This window comes from Ambystoma mexicanum, chromosome 5q, assembly GCF_040938575.1.
Source record: "Ambystoma mexicanum isolate Mex_15411 chromosome 5q, UKY_AmexF1_1, whole genome shotgun sequence".
NCBI classification, from domain to species: domain Eukaryota; kingdom Metazoa; phylum Chordata; class Amphibia; order Caudata; family Ambystomatidae; genus Ambystoma; species Ambystoma mexicanum.
In genome coordinates, this window is record NC_090933.1 from 611,883,767 (window position 1) to 611,905,494 (window position 21,728).

Genomic DNA, 21,728 nt, shown 5'->3' on the forward strand with positions numbered 1-21,728 from the left:
TGAAGCCTCCTTCTCCTTCTCCTTGGGGGACTTTCGGGAGAATACGTGAGTCTAGTGCCCGTGCTCAGTTTTGGCACATCCACCAGGAGCAACTGTGCGTTTATCTGCTTCGAATTAAAGGGCTCTGGCTTGTGTTTCCATCAGTGTTCCCTTTCCAAATATGCAGAAACAGCAAGAAACCATTGAAGTGCAGTGTGCCCTGGCTACTGAGAGTCAGTGGCACAAAATCGCCGCATTGTCAGTCCTTGCCTTCTCTATTGTGGCAAAAAGATTATTTTAAACACTTTTCAATGTGTCCAATTAAACCTGTCTTTCGGCTAATTTGTATCACAATGTAAGCATAAATCTTTAATTAAAAACTGTCCTTTTGGGCCAACTGGCGGAATAGCATGGAGCAGAAAGAGAGTTCTATTCTTCAAAACATGTTTTCCTTCTGAACATCTCCAATTTGTGTATGGAGACCGAAGATAACCGGCAGGCTGTGGTTAGCCACTCTGGCACAGGAATGGGATTGAGTGATAGGGTAGACATCCACAAGGAGTTCACCGCCTGCACACATGGGAATAGGAAGCTGAATGCAGCAGAACACAGCTGGCTTGGTTTAATTTTCTTAATTTTTCTGGAAAAGCAGTGTTTTTTTGCATTCATTTCTGTCTCTGCCCCTTAATTATGCCGACAAAAGTAAATAGCTGTTATTGTTCTTAGTCTTTTTTTTTCAGCAGCTTCTTCCACTGCCAGATGTCTGTTCATTTCTGCACTTTCGGTCGACTGATATCCTGTGTCACCTTCAAACCTACATGTATATGTATTGCTTGCCTATTGAAAGCTCACAAGTCGAACACTACATTTTGGCAGCTTGGCACTATTAGATTTTTATGGAACACGTTCAGCCATCAAACCTCTTATCATTTACCAGTAATCAACGTACGCATAGGGTACAGCATGTAGCGCATACAAAAATAATCGAAAATGAAAACCTAATCCCTTAATATAAATGTTTTGAAAGTTTGTGTCAATGAATCGTTCTCCTCAGTTCATGTCCTTCTCCAGATACCCGTGACATTTTTCTTTGCTGTGGCTAACCTACTATCCCACCTGAAGCCTTACCACAATTTCTGTTGAAATTGATAATGTGAATATGCTTTTATGCTGTGCCAAATCACTAAAGTAGTACTTCCAGCGCACCAAGGCTTGCTCGTTCAGTGCTGCTGTGCTCCGTAAGTAGCATTCAGGCCGTAGTCTCCTGGGGGAAAGAAAAAAATGCGCAAGGGGAAGATATGTGAGTGGGAAAGCAAGAAAAGGTGGTGCATTCAAAGGGAGGGAGTGATGAAGCGGGAGGGGGAAGTATGTTTTGGGTTGGCAAGGAGGTGCATGTCAGTCCTCTTAGGTTGTACAATAGTTGTGTAAAACAGAATGGGAGGATGTATCCTTAAGTATTGTGATAATTAGGTTGATTTTCAAGGAAGAGTTTGAGAACTGTTAAATTAGTGCACAATGTAATGTTGGATGCATGCAGGGTTCAAGGGCATGCTCTGTTAATCCCCGAGGTTTGACTGGGCATCTCTATACGTTATCCAGCTCAAACTCCAACACTTTACTTCTGGGATGCCAAGGCTGAGCCAAGAGTGGCCTATTCAAGAATATTGGGTGCATAAAGGGGAATGTTGTTGTAACGAAAGTGGAGTTGTCAAACTGATATGGTACAACTGAAAGGTCCTGGCACCTTGATATCAAAAGGTTAGTTCCGTCTCATGTCATGGAAGGCTTCACAGTGAGACAGTGTGGTGCAATACTTGGGAGTAAGCCATTCAAGACCAGTAATATTTACCCATCTCCAGTGAGAAAATAAACCCTGATCTCCATGTGCAGACTGTGTTCATTAGCGTGTGTAACAGGCAGACGTGAATGTATGACAAACGGGTAAGGAAGCAGAGAAGGCCAGGTATCTGTCCTTGTGTGTACTGTGGCGCCGTTTTGTGTGAAATGATGAGTATACTTTTGGCGCAGGGGCGGTCAGGGTTTTCACCCTTCCACACCACCCTGGATATCATTGTGAGCCTAGGTGTAAGGAAACGATGCACAAGGCTCCCTAAGCCATGAACGTCCATGTTCCGTAGACAGAAAACATGGGAGGAACAATGGGAACATTTAAATGGGGGTGCGGGTTCATCTATGCCTCCAATGGGACCTAAGCCCTTCACCGGGCTTCATGGGAGTTCTTGAAGCCTGCTGAGAACTTTGACAATGATTATAGTTGTGTGGGGTGCATGTTTCCGGTGTGGCTGGGCTGTTTTGGGAGTGCATCTGCATAATCCACACTTCTAAACCTGGGCAGCAGTTACCTTGTCCTGTTAATGGAGGGCAGCCTGCGGCTCTTCGTTCCGGCAGTGGTGTTGAGGTCTGCTTACCAGATTACACATGCATTATGGCCCTTTTCCTGAACTGAGTGTGGCTCACCTGAAATATTTATATTGGTGTTTAGAGGAGTGCTGCCTGCCCGCCTTATGGCTGCTTGAACACATGACATTTGACATTAATGTGAAATGACATAACTTGACCTAACCAGCTAGCGTAACAAAACCAGCACCATGTAACAGGAATGTAAATATGAAAACGAAATATGTGCAAAACGCCCTTTGGAAAAGGAGAATTAAAAAGGGAAAAGCATGAGGATAGAGCAGGGTTAGCTTCAGATGCAGTGAGGAGGAAGTAGAAGTCCAAGTAGGAATCAGTGTGCGGAGGGGCAGTAGCCTAAAATCAAAAGAAAGGGGTACATCAAAAGCACACATTAAAGTTAACCATTCTGGCAAAAATGATTTTTGGAACCAAATACATAGGTTCTACCAGATAAAAAATGTACAACATGTCCTTGCAGCCTAAACATAAACTGGCATAGCATAATTTAACAAAGCGTACCATACCAAATGTAAGGGATTATAGCATTTCAAAGCAGGGCAGAGCATAGTGAATGTAACATTGTTTATTATTGCACCAACACATAGAAAAAGCAAACCATAGCATAGCTTTGAAAGTAAGCCAACATAACGGCACTGCATTTGTAGAATGTCTCTAATAGGATGTCAGAGTGGGTATTTTGACCGTGTGAAGATAAAGCCTTGCCTTGTTATGGTACTGTCTTTCAACATCACTCAGTCCTCTCTACTTTAATTGGCAAGATTTGCCTAGTCCTTTCAAGAGGTAGCGGATTATCTTGACAGCCACCTGTAAATATAATTATTTTGTTCTTAGAAACCTGTCTTGATCATGCAGCAAAGATTGCAGTGGATCTATATGATTAGCTGTGCGTTTGCAAAGTTTGTAGCTGGATCATATACTCCTATACTATTGTAGGCATATTCACATTTTGACATACCCCCACGAGATAAGTGGACTTGTTGACAGTACCCGCTTTTTAAGAATATTTCGTATCAAAATAGTAGAGGTAAAGAAAAAATGAGTTAGACTATTCTGTCTTTGGCAAAACATCTTCTGTCTCCGATGTAAGGGCTACAGGCAGACCGAAAATGATGAAGCTGGAAGTTGTTTAACTCCTGACTTTAACCTAGAAAAGCCTTGTTAGCTTAACTCCAAATGCGACCAGGGGCTACTTTGGACTCCCCAGTCCAACTTGTGCCATTCAAACGTACCTATGTGAAATTAATTCAGTTGAGAATGTGTATATTAGAGCATTGGGATACATCTAGAATTCATTTAAAGCTTAATGGACCACAAATACTAGTTTGTACTATTCCACACGTATGTGCAATTAAAGAACATTTGCAGAAATCCTGAGTTTGTGAAACCTCTTCTGTCTTAAAAGTAAGTTGACTGATCTCAGCGTAAAAGAGCAAAGCCAATACCTGCAAACAATTATGAAACCTGATATTCAGGTGGTAGTTGTGGTTTTTTCGGGGCAGGTGGTGTGACGAAATGACTACAGCTCTGCCGGCGTACAGGAATTAGTAGTGACTAAGAGCTTACTCAGCCCAACACTACTACACCATAAGTAATCCCATTCAAATAAGTGAAAATGGCTCGTATACCTCCTTTTTCCTCTTTTAGTAGCGCAGGCCACGGGTAGGCTGTATCTTCAGGAGGGATGTGAGCTGATAACAGTAGCAACCCAAACAGCTTTAGTAGAATGGTTCAAAAATACATGTCCAATCAAGGGTCTATTAACATACAGGAACTTTCATTATAAAAACTAGCTACCTAAAAACAGTACAAATCCACCTCTGTGAAAGAACCCCAGAGAATGCAGAACTGGGTTGATCAGCATGGGTGTTCAGGTAAGAGCATTGGCAATAATATGTCTTTGTATAAAAAAGGTACTGCAGTGGGACAGGACTTCTTCTCATTACCTTGTCTTTGAGGGCTCAACAGCTTTCGTGAGTTTCCTGGGGTGGTGATTCAGTGTTTGGTCAGTGAGCTGGTCTTCTGGGTCCAGCACAATTTGTGGTCCAAACAGCAATGGTATGTGACTCACAGAATCTTGTGGCAGTCAGGCAATGTTGATGTCAGTTTAGCTCACAATGGTTCAATGCGGGGATGAAGGCCCAGAGCTATTCCTAGACTTCTGGTTGCTGCGTTGCCTAATACAGGAATTCCACAGACAAGGTAAATCCTTAGTTCTGCACCTCCAATCCAGGAAGCTGCCTTGAACCTACAGAGATCTTTCACCTCCAGTGAGCAGTATCCTAGCTCCAGTGTATAGCCAGCAGAGGCGCCTTGGTCCAACAGCAATGTCACCCGAGTGTTCCCTGGAGATGGCTAGGGGGCAGAGCTCTGCTTAGCCCTGGAAGCATTTGTCTCTATAGCAGAGGACTTGGAAATAGACGGTATCCCCAAAAGTGTTCCAGGTGAATCTTTCTTCTTTCAGAGTCCAAAGATGAATCAAAGATTGAGAAATGCCTCCCCTTATAAAGGCAAAATGTTGGCCCAAAGCAAGCCTGCTGGAAGGGGTCTGTTCTAGGCTATTGTAACATGCACCCTTTGCTTTCTGACATCACACCCACAGTGCCTTGCCTGTAAGAAATGGGAGGGCTGAAATAGGTAGAGTCCTAGCAGAAACTAAGACAGTAGAACTCTTCTTTCAGCGCACTGCTCCCTCCTGGCTACTTAGCTCAGTACCTTCCTGTGTCTTCTTACTTCAAAGGAACTCCATTGATCAGCCTTGTGATATGAGAGTAGTTTGTTCGGTTAATGTTGCTTTTGGAGCACTGGTTCCATGGAAACCACATGTGGGAGATTCCTGTGCTCTGGGTGGAATGTGTTGGCCTTTCTCTGGGGGATCAAGGGCACAATCCTGGCCATTGTACTGTATTGTGTGGAGACAGTCAAACCAGGAACCCATACACATCAGTACTGTCATCACTGGACCCTGCTCCAGAAGCTGACACTAGTGTGATATCAAATTGCTGTGGCTGCATAATTGTATGCTCGTAGTAGTCCCCGTGCCATTAGCAGGCATGGCATGTATTAAGTTTGGAAGCAGAGGTGCAGATTAAAAGGTCAACTATGCTTGCAGGCATAGTGTGTTCCAGAAGCTGTCGGGATTGCAAAAGTGACCTTTTAAACTGCCCTATGGCCAAGTCTGAGGATGTCTGTAGATGATCTCAGCAACACACCTGTGTACTATAATTTTGCCATGGGACATTTATATAAGGGTGTCTGATTAGCAGAACTCACTTTTCCAATCAATGAGGAATGCATGAATTAATACTTTCCGATCTGTCCCACATTCATATATAAACAAGGATCATTGTGAGGCCCAACAATCAAGTGTCAATTAAATAGTCACCCAGGATGCTGGCATTGTAAAGACTGGTAGGGGGTGTCTGTACTTCCGCTCTCTATATGGTAGAGGAGAGGCACAGAGGACCCCAGCCAAGATTCTCTATTATTGGTACGTGGTCGAGCAATCAAGGCCTAGCTTCTCAGGAGGTGATGCAGGCTGGTTATTAAGTACAGTGTAGTCCCCGAACCCCCACAAAGGAATGTCCACACACTGTATTACTGAAAATACAGTCTTTATATAATTAATATTCAAAGGTATGTACACGATCACAATAACGCACTTTGTACTCGGAAGTCAATAATGATAAATATATACAATTCTAAAGTGGTACCACTAATGTTATCAAATCTCATTAAAATGCATCAACTGTAAAGTTAAAATGTCACACAGATTAATAACTAGGAAACCAGCAATATTGATAGGAAGGAACGCAAGATGGTTGAAACAGTAGGCAGAATGCTGACCCCTACCACGAGGCACAGTTCTGTGTGGAGATCCCCTCCACCTGGGCAACCTGTAAATAAAGATATATAGCACAAGCCCAGTCCATATGTTCAATAGTCTCACTTCCTCCTATTACGGTTTTACCCCGCAATGTACCTGGTGAAGTAGAGGTCTCCGACGATGCGTCGACCGATCCTTCTTGAGTGACTCCCTTTCTGGCAGGAGCCACGGATCGTCGAGAGGTGTCGAGGACCTCGGCGTTCGGTGTCGGGGAATCGACGGCCCTTTTTGAGTGCCCTCCCTTTAAGGCGGGAGTCACGGGTCGTCGAACGTCCGACGGTGAACAGGTTGAACTACGGCAGTGAAGTGGCAGCTGCGTTCCTAGTGGTGCTCGTCGACGACAGAGCGTTGGCGTCCTGCAAGGAAGAGGCGTGCGGGGCACCTCGGTGACGATAGTTCTGGACCGCAAAGAGATGCTGAAGAACTGTGGCCCAGCAAGGGCGTCGAGTCGTCGGCGTCTTTGTGGTCTTTAGGTGGCGGGAAACCCACTGGTGGATGCTCCTCGGCGCGTCGACGGTCGGGCCTTCTCCAGCGGGAGACAAGCGGATGACGATGCAGGCTAGAGCGTCTGATCAATTGAAGTTCTTAGGCAAATAGGAGCACGGGGGCTCCGGTCGGCGATGGCGGTCGTCGACAGTGGCGGACAACAGTCCGAGTGCTTTTCCTTGGAGTTCCGCAGCAGTCCCTGTATCGGGTCGGCAGCCTGTCGAAGGTCTGTCTACCAGGGAGCTTTGGCAAAGATCATTTGTGCACGATGGTCCCTCGTAGCTTGGGAAGAGGGCACCTTACCAGGTCCTCTCTGGGTCAGTCCTTGGAAACACAGCAGCTTTCAGATTGCAAGGGAGAACAACAGCACTCCTTCTCGTCCAGCGGGGCTTCAAGGTCAAGCGTCAGTTTCTCTAGTTACTCGTCGTAATGGACTTCAGCTTCTGAATACGATTCCTAGCAGTGAGAGGTCCCCAGATATACTGTTGATCTCCCATTCATTCCGCCGGGTCACACTCAAGCATCCAATCACGACTAAGGGCATTCATGCAGACAGGCAGCCAATCAGGCACACGAGGTATTCAGGCCATTCACTTCTCTACAGACACTCACAACAAGTTATGTGTATTGAGACACGTACCGAGCCATTCAACACTCCAGGCTGCATTCATATCGGTTTCGGGCAGGGTTGTCTCAGTCATTGTGTCAACCACCAGATACTAGACACCCACAACACAGAATGCATATTCGTCACACACTCTATTCACCCAGGTCCCACCCACAGGAGGTATCCACAACATACATCACCGGGAAGGTGCCAGCTAGTCTGGCCTGGCCTTAACAACAACATCATATATGGCTTTTCCACCCAACAGCCAGTCAGGGGGAAGGGACAGAGTGAGGGCTTCCCAGCACTTTGGGAAAACAAGGTAATGGGTAATAGAAAGCAAGAGGCCACAGGGGCCATCTTCTTTTCCATCAGGAATCAACGGATCCCAGTGGCAGGGCCGGGTATCCCAAAATGGAGGATACCCTGCGCACCTGTCAACTTCAGCATGGAGCTGCCACCAGCCCATACCCTGCTCTGCGGGCCACCCACAGGTGCCCAAAAACATACACTAGGGGCACAGGGTTGTACCCCCACCCATGGGTGCCATAAGGGTATCCCACGGGTCAGTTCACCAAACCAAAAGAGAGAGAGCTGCACCGCCAGGAGTCCCACATGAACTCCTGCACGGAAAACACGACAGAACACACGATTAAAAAGCAGTAAAGGACAAGGATACGGAGGCCCTGTCCCTCCGATGCATTTCCAGCATCACAGGCACAACTGTGCATTTAAAATAACGGCTGCAAGTGTATACTGAGGTAAATATGACTTGTTTGCATTATCCTGTTCCAATACGTGTTTTCATGGCTTGAGCTTTATCTCACATTTATAATTAATTCCTCCATATCACTCCTTCAGCGAATATGCTTGTCACTTCCCATCAACTCTTAAGAATGTCACTTTGCTGTGTTTAATATCCCTGATCAAACTGCTTCTGCTGTTCTTAGCACTTTTGTCCTTGCGCTGAGCAACCGAATATTTATGAAGAGACAGTGCTTTTCATTTTTTCCATTTTGAAAATCTTTTAGCTACATTTTGTGCTTCAACTGTTGTTTTGGCAGAATGGCTGTTTCTCTTTCCTGTTTTTTTCTTCTGTTGTATTTCCTGTAGCTGTAGGATTTGGCTTCACGGTTAAAGCAAGCTGCTTTATTAGTGCCTCAATCGTCGCTGCATTCTCAGGCATATGTCCTATTTCATTGCCCCATCTTCTCTCCAGCAAGCTATTTTACACACTCCTCTGTTTTACCACATAACTTTTAAATCTTAACCTTTTCTTTTAAATTGCTTTATCCAATCTTCCTATTGTTCTGCTGCCTTCTACCTGTTCTTCAAAATCAAAAACCTTCATCATCTTTCTCCAGTATATCATGCTCTCTGTCTCGTTTCTTCATTCTTGTGAAACGTTATCTTTTGAAATCTAGATTTTTTCCTCCCATCCTAAAATAGTGTTCCCTATCCTGCATGCTCCACCTCGCTTCACGCAAACTCAAAAACATTGTTCACATATTCGCTGCAAAGCCACAATCTGTGAAGACACCCACATGGCCCCAGTGATGATGCTTACTGTGGTCGTAGTGACTGCATTCGACTGTCTCTCACACTTTCTATCCAGAATAACATTCACAAGTATACTAGCATATTTGGGTGCACCATGGAGTGATCCACATCCTTCCTGAGGTGGCAGCTCTGGTTGAAGACCGCCCAAACCTGCTCGCTGACCTTTTCTTAAGGAGTGCAGGCTTTCACATTGTTCCACACAATTTTAGCATTTGGAAATGTCCTGCAGATCGTCTCTGTGCCTTTTGGAAATGTTATGCTGTGCCAGCACTCCCAGGGCAGATAGAATCCTGCAAAACCTGAAGGTAGGCAACTTGTTTGGAGCCAGGAAGGGAAGGCAGCTGCCACAGATATGACGCCAGGGTGGCAACAAGGCAGGCACCGTCTTCGTAACGCTGGGAATGTTGAATATACAAAGGTATAGTGGAGTGTAGTTTGGTATGAATTGTCCTATCACGTGATGCAGCTTTACAGCAATCTCGATTTCTCAACAAAAAGTACACAATTTGCGATTTTCGAATTTGCCACTAAAAAAGTGCAGCTTTCATTATTTTCCTCATATTCTACTAAATTTGACTTAGGTTGATTGACAAATGTGTTCCGAAGCCACACACATCATTTAAATAAAGGATCTCCCTTTGTGAGATGTTGTTTTAAAACAGGAGGCACAATGAGGATATTTGCAATTGAATTATTTAACTTTAGTGAGTTATGCTGCAACCGTTCCTTTTTCTTGTCGCTCATTTTTTAAATAAATAAATGCCACTATTTTCTGTTGTGTCTGAATCATGTGCATTTTCATAGATTAAGGTTTGTCCTGTAGCTAGTTATTTTTGCCAGCAGAATTCTCTCACGTTTTTCTGAATTTTACCTCTCGTCCTTTTCTTCTGAGCCTATCGCAGCCTTTGTTGGTATCTGGAATGTTTGACCACTGGCTCCATTCTCATGATCCTTGATGCCCCATCAACAAAAATCACAGTCCCTTGTTTAATTTTCCTCTGCATGCAGAATTAAACTATTAAAGAGAAAAGTCATAAGTCCTCGTTGTAGACACATCACACTGGTTTTGCACCCCAACACCATGTGCACTCATTACCTTCATCAGACACCCATCCTCTCCATCATCTTATAAAAAACTTAACTTATACCTTGTCCTCAACATTCACTTCTCCATCGAGTCTTTATCCAAAAGTTGTCCCTCCTGAAAGCAAAATCGTAGCCTGGATTGTCTAACAAGTGGGGCATGAAGCTGGGCCCACCGTAGCGACATTAACATCTATAAATGCTTATACAGTGCTGGTGAGTGGGCATCTACAGATTTTGGGTGGGCCTTGCCTGCTACGGCCCTACCCCGTCTACAACTCTGCCTGAAAGAACTCTGCCTCACCCATCTGCATTCGATCCACATTTCTACATTTTTGTAGTTGGCTACATGATCAATGCCAAACCTGATGACACCAAAGGATTTGATTAAATCCCTCGGAACACCAGCCTATGGGAATTCAATTGCCAGCCTAAAGGCGGTACTGGAAGAGATCTTCTAGCTCACGTTTCTAGCTGCCCCCTGGCATCCATTCAGAGCATGGATCCTGTTTTGCTTACAAGTAAATAGTTGCAGAAGGGTGCTATACAAGACCACTTGCATTATATTTCAATTGCCTACACACCCATATACCACTGCATGAGTGCCTCACCGAGTGTGTCTAGCAGATCTCTGAAGTGTTCTACCTATCTAAGGTTCAGCTCACTGTAATATGGGAAACGTATTACATGTTTTCTGAATCCATCCCTCTTAACCTCTTGTTCCATTGTGCACTCACCTTTGTGAGTCTGCTGCTTATTTGGTGCATCAGTGTCTGTGCTTACTTTCATCCTAAGTTAATTCATGTGTAAAGATGTGTCTCGTGTATCTGTTCGAGGCAACCGTGTCTGTGTGGGATTACCGTGTGGTATACTACTCAGTGTTCCTTACTGTGCGCTAAGCTAACTCATGTGTGAAGAGGCAATATTTTCCATACTAATTATCATGATGTCATGGACTGGATGTGTATTATCACTTGGAATGCTGAACTGTGTGATGCACTAGTGCATTAGGGGTGTCAAGGTATTAGTTTTATGACGGTACGATAACCTTTTTGCCACATGACTGTATATCATGGTTATCGCGGTATAGCAGGTGGAGTTAACTAATCTTAACAAATATTTTCTAAAAGGTCATAACTTGTCAGATTTATCATCACAAACAAAACCAGACACCTAGGGCCCGAATTGGGCTTTTCAACATACTTTCCACTGAAATGCCACCCCTTGCTTCCAACAAACACACGTGTGGAGAGGTGGAGGGGTGTGGGGGGGAGCCCTGCTGCGATTGGCAAAGCAAACTGAATAGCTTTTCTTAAGTGGTCATTTAGGCTCGGGCCAAAAGGTGTTCAGTAATCACAGACATGTTACTCTTTGGTATGGCAGCAGGGAATAGCCACAGAGATTAGTGAATTTCGCAGTATGACTTATTATATGTAAATTCAATGATAGAACCAGGGAAATCCCCCATTGTCATATGTTTGGAGAACATTATCCATTATAAATATATAAACCCCAAAGCCGCCAACCCAAAGTAAACCCTTTTCCTTCTTGACACTGTATCTATTCTTCCTATTGCTAACATATTGATTTTGTGTCAGGCACGTGTGGTTTATGGAATGGCATTAAAAACTGCTCCAACTGAAACTACTTGGCAGATGGCACATCCAACAGTGCAAGACCAAGACTGCGCAGCACTTGCTTACTGCAGCATTTCCAAATCAGATTGAAAAGCACACTTAATGGTATAAACTGTATAACGGTATAAACAATGTGACGGTTATTATTGTTCAATTAAGTGGTTCACGGTATCTTTAAAGGTATACCGTTATACCGTTATCCCTATAGTGCATTTGTCAGCTGAGCGGTGGTGCAGCAAGTGTGTAGATGTACCAGTGGTAGTCTGCTCTCGTGAACTTTTCTTCGGCAGCTGTGCAATGTAAAGGTCCTGGAATAAATGTGAATGTGTGTACTCCTGAGCCTTCACGGGTCTTATTTACATGCCTTCCTTGAACACAACACATTTCAGAGGCAAACTACCAAAGCCAAATATATGTAGTCCTGTGTATACACCCTCTAGGTACATCTCCAGCCTTATACACTGCTATGAGTACCTGCGCTCAGATCTGTGCAGTGTATGCTCACTGTGTACTTAGCCATGTTGAAATATTGAGTTTTGTAGTGTGTACACTATTAACCACTTAAAATTAAACGCAATGACCAACCTCCAAAATCCCTGTGTCCTGACCTTTCCTCAAGGCTCCTACTCCTGCATATAACCTTGGATTTCTCTCAACTGTCCTACATTTCCAATGTCATCTGACCTAGACAGTGTGGTTTCTGTGATATTAATTCTCTCTTAAATCCTTTCAGGGATCATATATAGTCGCTCGTGGGTTTCTTGTACATACCTGCAATGTGTTTTTTTGATCATGCATGATGCCTTCCATTCATACACTGTTAGTTCAATGTACATTCCATTATTGGATCCTCCATGCACAACCACACTCCATTCAAAAGTCTACTCTTTAAATTGATCCACTGACAAAAACCCCCTTACCTGTCGCTCCTTCTCTCACCACTCCCCCTAACGGACCCTCTGCTCCTATAACACTCTAAAATTCTCTATTCTTTATCCACCCTGTACTTCCATTCAGAGGTTTTCTCGCAACGTGCACCTCTCCACTCAAACTCCCCACCCATCATACCAAAAACACCACCAACATCCATGCCTTTGAATCAGCACTTAAACACCATTTCATCCTCGAGGAAATCGCACCTGTCCTTTCCCCACTGATCTCCCCACACCGCTTCACCACTATAGCATCATCCCCTATTTCCCCACATACACATGTCTTATATAACCCCTCTTTCTCCAGCATGGGGTCTGGCATGGATTCACATGCTCATGAATATTCCCCGTCGTCAGGCCGGGAATCCTCGGTATAGAAAAAAAATCAGCATCATTTTTGTTTCTGATCTGTCTTTCTTAGTAGTAACCAATCACTGGTCTCTGGGTCATACTGCCCCCAGCCAATGACTGCCCTCTCCCTAAGCCCCGCCTCCAGCAGCCATCCTCAGATTTTTACCGCACGTTCAAGTGTTGGGAGTCCTCGTGCTGTAGCTCTCGAGCTTTTGCTGCGTTTTCGTGCTTTTTCAGGAGATTTTTCTCATTTTTCTGTTAAATAGAGCCTCAAGCTCCACCGTTTCTACATCCGATCAACGGGGATCCGTTTCGGAGTTTTCTACGCCCCTCAAGGGTGAAGATTTCGTCCAGTTACGCTTTTGGAGGATTCCAGAAGTTCCGAGGCCTACCCCGGACATGGCCCAGGAGAAAGGAAGCTCGACGCCCGGGAAGCTGTTCAGGACCTGCCCTGGATGCCAGCTTCAGAATGTTTTCAAGGAGGACGAGCATTCGTTATGCCTCTACTGTCTCCATGAGGACAAGACGCACAAGGAGAAGGACTGTGCGTTTTGTGGGAACATGTCGGAGCGGACCATGAAGAATCGCCACCTCCGTCTCACCAACTGGCTGGAAGGGAAGAGCCCGTCAGGCGAGAAGAAGAAAAATAAGTCAGAGCGGTCTTCTAAGTCCTGTGAGGGTGCCCCAGCGACGGGGGCCCAACAAAAGGCTAAGCACCGCGAGTCCGCGGGCACCGGGAGCACCGAACGGTCGAGCTCCTTGGCTGCCAGGCAGGGCGCATCCTCCCCGGCGCCATCAACCACGAGCCAACGCTCTGGCTCGGGTAAGAGGAAGTCCGAGAACCCGGCGAAGCTTCTGGAGAGGCCCCGGTCGATCTCGAAGATTCCGGCAGAGGGGGAGCGAGGCTCGGACCCTCCCCCCAAGGTGAAGGCCCCAGGCGTCCAGAAGGTGACGATGGCCTTAATTCACCCTGCTAAAACCTCGATTGAGGATGTCGCCGCGGCCCTGGCTCAGCCTGTGGAAGCTACACCAGTGGAGGCGCCCTCAGGACCCAGATTCTCCCTGCCACCGCGGAGGGAGTCGTCTTTCAAACCCATTGAGAAGACCCCCACGAAGTCCTCGTTGGAAAAGGTGGGGGGGGGCTGGTGGCCATCGTGGATACGGACACGACCTCTGAAGAAGAGCTCATCGAAGTCGTGGAAGAGGCCCAGCCCATCGGGAGGGATCCCGACGAGGGCGACGACGAGAGCGACGGTGTCGCCGACAAGGCTCCTCAAGAGCCCTCGCGCCCGTGGTTTTCGGCGCCGCAGGACACCTCGGCAGCCATTTTGTCAGCGATTCAGTCCTTATGCTCGGAGATAAGGACAAGGTTGCCCCTTCCCCCGACGGAGGTACCTGAGCCAGACCCGACGGGGGAACCGGAGCCAGGACCTTCGGAGAGTCCACCGCATAAGAGGAGGAGGACGCATCCTACGCCACCTCTCCCACCTCTGCGGCCTGCTCTGCCTTCCCCCCGGTCTACTACCCACGGGGATGATACAGGCACGGACACAGCTACGACAGGTACAGATGACGATGGAGGCGACGATGGGACGTTTCCCCCATCGCCCCCTGCTCGGGCGTCCCCGCCCGACGAGATTGGATCCTTTCATGCCATGATTTCCAGGGCATCCAAGCTTTTCCAGCTCTGCCCAGAAGAAAAGAAGAAAGAAGGGTTCCTATACCAACGGCGCGAGGCTTAAAGGAAGATGGTCCTCGCCGTACCGCTTCTTCATGACATCTGGGATGAGGAGCTCGCCCTCCTCAAGAACCCTGCCACGGCGCCGGCAAAGAGGGACCGGTACGAGAAGAAGTACCGGGTCCCCGACGCTGTCCCCTTGTGCCTTCGGGCACAACCTACCCCGGATTCGGTCGTCTCGGCGGCAGCAAAGAAGAAAGCTGGGGGGCATCGGCCTTGACATCAACTTCCCCGCCCGACGGATCATCTCATCCGCAGCGACGACTATCAAGGCGGCCAACGCCCTGGCTATCGTAGCCCGCTACGACAGGGAGTTGTGGTTCAAAATCGCCCCTCTGTTAGACTTCCTTCCGGACGCCAAAAGGGCTGAGGCCCTTGAAATCCTACAGGAGGGGGAGATTGCTTCGGACCACGCCATCACGGTGGCAACGGACATCGCTGACACCGGTTTCCGTCAGTTGGGCAACAGCGTTTGCTTGAGACGACGAGGATGGCTCAAGGCCACGGATTTCCGCCAGGACGTACAAACCAAGGTTTTGGACATGCCCTTCGACGGGAACAACCTGTTTGGGAAGGCGGTTGATGAGTCCCTTCAGGCCATCAAGACAGACACAGAGACCGCCCGGGCCCGGGCACTGGGAGTGCTCCAACAACGACGGCCGTCCTTTTGGAGCTCTGGAGGCAGACAAGGTGCCTTCAAGGGATCCGGCAGTGGCTCCTCCACTTACCGCCAAGCGGCAAGATCTTCGTCCCAGGAAGCCTAGAGGGGACGCGGCAAGTCAGGTGGTGCCCGTCGTCGTCGACAAGGAGGCAAGGCTTCCTCCAAACAAGATTGAACCGACCATGGGGTCGGGCCCCCGCCGAAGCACCCCGGTGGGAGGCCGGCTGGCGAGGTTCGTCAGCGTGTGGGAGTCCATCTCCACCGACCGTTGGGTGCTGGACGCCCTGACCCAAGGGCACGCCCTCGAGTTTCAGAAGAAGTGCCCTCGCGTTCCACCCGTGGCCAGGAAGGAAAATTATGTCACTCAACTACTGTTGGAAGTAAGGGCGATGCTCAAGAAGGGTGCCATCGAGCTCGTCCCAAAGAGGCTTTGGGGCTCCGGAGTTTACTCAAGGTACTTCCTTGTAAAAAAGAAGACAGAAGTTCTGTATGGTCACCCTCCAGCATGTGCTGGGACAGCTGGAGGAGGGCGATTTCCTGTCGTCGTTGGACTTGGAGGATGCGTACTTCCACATCCCCATTCTGAAAAGACACAGAAAGTTCCTCAGGTTCGTGGTCCAAGGGTGGCACTACCAGTTCAAAGCCCTCCCGTTCGGATTGGAGTCTGCACCCAGGGTGTTCACCAAGTGCCTCGCACCTGTGGCGGTGCGGCTACGCCTACAGGGGATCCACGTCTACCCCTACCTGGACGACTGGCTCATCCGGGCAAGGACAAGGGAGCTCGCCGTGGAGCACACTGCGAAGACCGTCCAGCTGCTCACAGACCTGGGATTCTCCATCAACTTTCCAAAATCCCACCTGGTTCCGTCGCAAGTCGCCCTGTTTCTGGGAGCCAAGCTTGACACAGTGGCGTGGCTGGCCTCGCCGTCGGAGGAAAGGACCAGGACCATTCTGGGCAAAGTGCAGCGTCTGCTGGCCACGGACATGGCCAGGGTAAGATCTATCAAGTCCCTCCTCGGGATGATGTCCTCCTGCATTTATCTGGTGCGCCTTTGCAGGCTTCGGATGAGACCCTTACAGGAGTTCCTTGACGCCCGCTGGATCCAGTCGACGGGCAGCTTCGAGGACAGGATCCCTCTCAGCGAGACGTTCCGTCAGGCGATCCGGTGGCGGAGTACCCGCGCCCATCTGTCGGCGGGAACGGACTTTCAGACCCCAGCTCACCAGGTGACGGTGATGACAGACGCCTCCCTGGAACGTTGGGGGAGCACACTCCGGAGATCTTCACGCGAGAGGCCTTTGGCTCCCGGAGGAGAAGTCTCTCCACATCAACATCTTGGAGCTCTGCGCGGTGTTCTGGGCCCTCAGGTCCTTTCTTCCGTCGCTCAAGGGCAAGGTGGTGAGGATCTTCACCGACAACACCACCACGATGTTCTACATCCGGAAGCAGGGCGTAACCAGGTCCCCGGCCCTATCCAAGGAAGCCCAGGATCTGTGGCATTGGGTTGTCGCCCAAGGGATGTTTCTGGTGCCTCTTCATCTGGCAGGAATAAAAAACACGATCGCTGACTCACTCAGCAGGGAGCTGCGCTCGTGCCACGAGTGGGAACTACGCCGGGATCAAGTAGATTGACTCTTCCGACGATGGGGCGAACCCCAAATCGATCACTTCGCGACGGCGATGAATTCCAAGTGCCGGAGGTTCACCAGCAGGCTCCCACAGCCGAGGAGCATGGGCGATGCTTTCTCGTTCCCCTGGGACGGCCTATTTCTTTATCCGTTCCCTCCGCTGCCGTTGCTGCTCCGGCTCATCAACCAGCTCAAGAGGTCCCGGTGCAAGATGATCCTCGTCGCACCGGCGTGGCCGAGGCAGATCTGGTTCCCGGACCTTCTGGACTTGTCAACGTCCCCACCAGTCAAGCTGCCGACGGACGCAGACCTTCTCTCCAGAGAAGGAGGCGCCATTCTTCACCACAACCCGGAGTCGCTGAACTTGCAGGCCTGGCTCCTGCAGCACTAGAGTTTGGATGGTACGACATCCCGGCCGACTGCAGAGAAGTTCTTGCAAAGGCCAGGGCGTCCTCAACTCTCAAGTGCTACGGACATAAATGGAAGAGGTTCGCTGTCTGGTGCCGTGCACAGAAGATTAACCCTCTGCGGATTACGGCCCCTCAAGTACTGCCGTACCTACTGTCGCTGGCCAAAGCTGGACTGGCTCATGCCTCCATCAAAATACATCTGGCTGCAATCTCCCGATATAACAGGACGACGGGACGGGCGTCCTTGTGGTCTCATCGCCTGGTGAAAGAATTCATGAAGGGACTATTCCGATCATTCCCGCCGGTGAAGGCTCCTGCCCCGGCGTGGGAGCTTAATGTGGTGCTGACCAAGCTCATGGGGGCCTCATTCGAGCCTATGTATTCGGCGCCTTTGAAGTTCCTGTCGTGGAAGACAGCTTTCCTCGTGGCCATCACCTCCGCACGACGAGTGGGAGAGATCCAGGCCCTATTTTGCAAACCTCCATACTTGACTTTTCATGACACGAGGGTGGTGCTGAGGACACACCCATCCTTTATGCCTAAGGTGCCGTCGGACTTCCACCTCAACGAGCCCTTGGTGTTGCCAGTTTTCTTCCCGTCGCCTTTGTCGCCGGCTGAGAGGACTTTGCACTCGCTGGATGTAGCTAGAGTGCTGAAGTTCTACGTGGACCGCACGAAGAGTTTTCGGAAGACGTCACAACTGTTTGTGAACTTTGGGACTGTGAATCAAGGGAAGGCTCTCTCGAAGACTTCCATTTCCAGATGGCTCTCCGGTTCCATCATGCACTGTCACCGGTTGGCAAACCGACAGCTGCCCGAGAGCCCATTCGACCAGAGCGATCGCTGCTACCACGGCGTTCATGTCTGGTGTGCCCCTGCTAGACATCTGCAGGGCTGCGACGTGGAGGTCGACGCACACCTTCACAAGATTCTACTGCGTCGATCGGGACTCAAGGGAGGTGTCCAGGGTCGGCCAAGCAGTGCTGCGCAACCTGTTCGCCTAAGGTGAGCCTGGTGAGGAGGTAAGAGTTGCTTAATGTTGAGTTGTTGTATTGCTTAATGTTGAGCCTGTTGCCACCTCCCGCGGTTGTGCATGTGTGTACTGCTATGTATTCTCTTATTCATGAGCATGTGAATCCATACCAGACCCCATGCTGGAGAAGGAACAAGTTACTTACCTGTAACTGTTGTTCTCCAGCATGGTTCTGGCATGGATTCACATGCGAACCCTCCCGCCTCCCCCTCTGCGGCTCTTCACTTGGTCATACTGCCACTTTACGTGCTACTAAATCGGAGGATGGCTGCCGGAGGCGTGGCTTAGGGAGAGGGCAGTCATTGGCTAGGGGCAGTATGACCCAGAGACCAGTGATTGGTTACTACTAAGAAAGACAGATCAGAAAGGAAACTGATACTGATTTTTTTTTCTATACCGAGGATTCCCGGCCTGACGACGGGGAATATTCATGAGCATGTGAATCCATGCCAGACCCATGCTGGAGAACAACAGTTACAGGTAAGTAACTTGTTCCTTAACAAGGTTACTCATTCTTAATTATTTTTGCTTTGTAAGGCACCTGGTCTCAGGATTGACCTTGCTACTATAAGCCTCTTCACTACACGGTTCTGTCAGAAATACAATGTGCTCCGCAACCAGTAACGACCAAGTTAGTTTGCATTTAGCCTACCCCAAAAAAGGGCTGTAAGCAAAGGAACTGTAAATTTAATGAATAGAAAGATAAAATAGAAACTGAAAAGGATACAAAGATATGGTTTTTGTTTTTTCAATTTTTAACTCTTAAAGGTTTAGCAAGGAATTTGCAAGTTGTGTGTATTTGATTATTGTGAATTTTATTTTGTTAATCTTAATCCATGTTTTTTTTTTTTGGGGATGGCAACTGATGGGTACAATTCTTAATATTTTGAGACGTTCCTCTTAACCGCATTCATTGCCCCAAATGTGCGACTGCGAATGAAGTCATGTGCTTACATACAGCCTGTGCTGTGAACCATGTAATCTGCCTTCCGTTGATAATGAATCCAGCATGCCTATTAATTGTTCTGTATGGCAAACCCTGGAGGAGCACTTCAAAGCATCACCGCTTTACTCACTGAGTAAGCAAAAACAAGTACTCTTTGTAATCCTTTTCCCTCTCGTGGCTGACCGTGTGAGTTGACTTTGAGATGGGGTAGTTTTGCAAGTGATTTTGCATGCCCTATCCTGGATCCAAGTTCACATTGTACTTTAATGCTGTTCTTGATAATGTCCAGTCTTCCCTCTGATTTCTGTGGCATGTCACGTGATGCTTTCAGACTTCTTTGAGAGGTTTAAATTGCCAGATATCTTGTGAGGAACCACGGCAGGCAACAAGTCCAAACTATTTAGTGGAAGGGGTGTCACAGTATGCAGATACAGTTAGCAAAGTGGGCATTTTTATCTTTTCTGTAGGAATATGGGTGGTTTGGTAGTTCAGTGACCAGTGTGGCCATAATGGCATGAAGGAGACGTTTGTGGAAGCATTGGCTAAAATGAGATGCCTTCAGTCAGTAAGGGGTGAATCCAAGTTGAATGGAATGCAGATAATGTTTTTCTTGGATGAGTGAAGCCTTTGAGTGGTGGGGGCTTCAGATGGAGCGGCGTGATGAATGGAACCATGGGCATGTGCATTGAGTGAATGTTCCATAAATTGAGAATTTTGGAGTATGTCCCCCCTCACATTCTCAAGATGCCCAGTGTGCAGTCAGCACCTTGCCCCTTTATTGTAGGTAATTTTGGAGTGCATCTCATAGGTGTACCTAGCATAGTGTGTATTCCCATTTCCTGAAAATGTAACTACCACACCATTGTCTAAACTGCCTCCAGCTCCTGGCCCGAGCCTCCTCCCTGCTATCCAGTTGCGTGTACGAGGGAGGACGAAGCGTAAATGAGAGAAGCAAGCCTGTGTCGGTGATTAGCGCTTGTGTGTACGTGTAATGCATGCTCCCTGAATGGAAAATGAATGAATAACTAGTGGGTGCAGAGACTTTATATCCAGATATGTGTGACCTGATGACATGATTAGGAAGAAAGAAGATTAAAGCCTGCTGATTATTCGTAAGCTGCCACCGGAGTCGTCATTGCATGGAAGAACAGATCATTTAAGGCACAAGGACTCATGTGAGGTACGGCCAAATATTGTAATGTCAGACTTGCCACAAAGGTTGTCCTTCCATGATCACTGATGCTTTATATTTATGTACACAACTTTCAAGAGGCTCAGCAAGAATGTGTGAGGACTGGTACAACCTTAAAGTAAAGACACAAAAAATAAGAAGTCAATTTTAGTTTTCGAACTTCAATTTGAAACCCTGTGCATTAGCTTTCACCATAGGAAATCATAGAATAAAAGAGTAAAGATTGCATTTTTGATTAAATCAAACTAACAAAAGTGCTTGAGACGTATTTGTTTTCCAGCCTCATTCAACTTGAGGCAATTTTCTACCGTACAACGAAGGTTTAACCAAAATACTGTAGAGCTAGCGATAGTCAAGTAATTCATTGTTTTGTCGTTGCATTGTGTCGGACTAAACCGAAAGGTATGTTGGGTCTGTCTTCCAGATCAGTTCCATATGTATTTCTAGTTGATTATGTACTCTCACAACTTTAAGGCAATTGTGTGCATGGCCGTAATGTAGCTCACTTTCAAGAGGCTATCTGCGACTTCTGCTGTAAATCCAGACTATAATGGAGCTCGACACAAGAGTCTTCACATAAACATAGTGGACATGTACAAATGAACAAGAACCTCGACCTCAAGTACATCGTATTGCTTATCCATTGGAACACTTCCACGAGAATAGTATACTAATGGCTGTGGATTTAGCAAAACCCGAATCCGTGTACCCTTTTACAAGTACAGTAAAAACGCAAGAACATCCTAGTGCCTATAATCATTACAGAATTTGCATATTTATTTCCTTAATTTGCCACTTAATTCCATTTTTTAGATAATTGAACCGTAATTTGTTTTTCATTTATTTTTCTTTTATGTTAATTTCGTGTCTGATTTCTCTGAGGCGGGCATTATTAGTGCCACATTTTATTTTTTTACCCGACCGCATGCTGGTGAATTTAATTCAACAATGTAAAAACGCGTGGGAGCTGATGGAGCCTTTTTATTAACAAAAGAACTCTACTCACGTCATAATTTAAATCATCTTTTGTACAAAATTGATTCCTGGTCCTCTTGCAAACAGGCATTGTATGTGTATGCAAATAGAAGGCGTGACTGTGCACTGTACATTCAAATAGATGGTGTTGCTGAGGGTTTGATGGACATGTAAGCAGGTCTGGAAG

General features: G+C 47.4%; 1 protein-coding gene across 3 annotated transcripts in view; it reads left to right on the plus strand.

Annotated features, from left to right (window-relative positions):
- FAM110B (family with sequence similarity 110 member B) overlaps positions 1-21,728 on the plus strand; it is a 710,699-nt gene that overhangs the window by 605,182 nt on the left and 83,789 nt on the right. The window lies entirely within an intron of this gene.